Genomic DNA, 1,902 nt, shown 5'->3' on the forward strand with positions numbered 1-1,902 from the left:
CGCCCGCACGAAGGCGGTGCCTTCCACGCTGCGCTACGGAGGCCCCGCCCACACGACCACGCCTACTAGGCCACGCCCACGGTCGCTCCGTGGAGGCCCCGCCCACACCGAGACCCAGCCTCTCAGCCCCGACTGCAGAGAGGAAAGAGCTGCCGGGGCGATCTGGGCCATGGCTTCCGTTGGGTAAGGGTTCGACTGGGTCGGCATGCGGACCCCCAGTTCCCGGGTCCCGACTCAGGTGGGGACAGATCCTGGAAAGGCGTCTCGTTCTTGCCCTGCTGTGGGAGGCGGGGCCCGCCCTCACGCACGGTGCAGACTGGAGTGTCTCCAGAAGACACGGGGGTGTGACCCGAGGAAGCACCGGGGCTGGGTCCGGCGACTGGAGCTGTCGCTTCCTGGGGAGGTTCCGAGGGGCGGCGGGGGACCCGGGCAGAGGAGAGAGGGGACGTGACAAGAAGTGGGGGCGGCGCGGGGCCTGGCAGTGTAAGTCGGCCTCCGCTCGGTGAGGCCCCAGCGACGCGAGCCTCTGGGCTCCACATCGGCCCCTGTCATCAGGAAGTTTATTTATCTTCAGGCCCCTCTTGAGTGGGCGTGGCCTTTGGGCAGTGGGTCAGCAGCCAGGGGCTCCTCTCAGGCCTACCCTTCTACCCCAGAGATGTTTCTGGAGTCCTGTGGGAGCAGGAGTTCCTCCGGGCCGCCCCTGGGAGGGAGGAGCCTTCCACGGGGTGGGCTTTCCCAGCCTCTGCAGCTCTGATTCATCTGCCTCACCTGCTGTCTCCTTCATGTCTTTGGAGTCTTTGGGGCCTCTGACTTTCTCTCCATTGTTCCTCATCCATTCGTTCGGCAAATTATTTAGGGCAACGCTAGGCAGGTCCGAGACTGCACAGCCGTAGGCTCTGACCACCGCACATCCATGTCGGGTGTTCGTCCTTCAGTTTCGGGTTGTGAGGTCTCGCCTGCAGGGAGGGCAGGGGAGCTGGGCCAGCCTCTGGAGGTATTCATCAGTCTGTGCGGGAGATCTTGGTGTTTTAACAGTCCGTGGGTACCAGCTGGACCCTGCCCTAGTCCAGCAGTGAGCAAGAACCTATTCCAAGGGTCCCCCAAGCCTTCCACTCTCCAGAGAGTACCACCCAGGGGGGCCACTGGCCACCAAGCCCACGGTCTTCTTTTGAATCATGTTGGGCCTTTGTTGTCGTCCCCCACGGCTCCCACGGCCCTGGCAGCTCTGCTGGAATTAAGAGGGTCACCTCTCGCTCTTCCACTTCAGGCCTCTGAGGGGCCCCTGACTACACCACCGTCTGCTCTCCTGCTGGTCTGCGGTTGGCCCAGTCTTTGACTTTCATCTCCTTTCCGGCTGTGACCAGCCAAATGCCTGAAAGGTGGCGGAGGGAAACCAGGCTCTGCCACCAGCCTGAGCCCAGCCTGGCCAGGTTGTGCCTGAGGACCAAGTAGCTGAGGTTACTGGGTAACTTGAGGTCTCTCAGAGCTGCTCTCTCCCAGGGTCACCTCCTTCCTACTCCTGCTCTCTTGGCACAAGAATCCCCAGGCCACGTGGCTCCTCTCTTTTCACTGAGCCACCCCCAGTGTTTATGGGAGGAAAAAGAGAAGATAGCAAAACATGAGTTACTAAGGCACTCTTCTTTCCTTCCTTCGTCCTTTTTTCTTCCTACCTTCACCACCTCTTTTTTGGGGGGTGAGACAGGGTCTTGTTATGTAGTCCATGCTGGTTTTGAACTTACTGTGGAGGCCAGATTAACCTTGAACTCATGGCAATCCTCCTGCCTCAGCCTCCCTGGTGCTGGGATTACAGGCGTGTGCCACCCTGCCTGGGAAATATGCAGTGCATACACATAGTTCATGGGAAGTTCACATGGCATGTTATATGATATATATATATATATA

The 1,902-nt window shown here is 59.8% G+C and overlaps 1 long non-coding RNA gene across 1 annotated transcript in view; it reads left to right on the top strand.

Annotated features, from left to right (window-relative positions):
- The first annotated feature begins 79 nt into the window (after positions 1-79).
- The window catches only part of LOC104875998, a 2,253-nt gene continuing 430 nt past the window's right edge, over positions 80-1,902 (top strand). The window contains exon 1 of the long non-coding RNA XR_784227.1: positions 80-183. This is a non-coding gene — a long non-coding RNA (uncharacterized LOC104875998). The remainder of the gene's footprint in view (positions 184-1,902) is intronic.

This window comes from Fukomys damarensis, unplaced genomic scaffold (assembly GCF_012274545.1).
Source record: "Fukomys damarensis isolate Sample0158 unplaced genomic scaffold, DMR_v1.0_HiC HiC_scaffold_33, whole genome shotgun sequence".
In the NCBI taxonomy this organism is placed as follows: domain Eukaryota; kingdom Metazoa; phylum Chordata; class Mammalia; order Rodentia; family Bathyergidae; genus Fukomys; species Fukomys damarensis.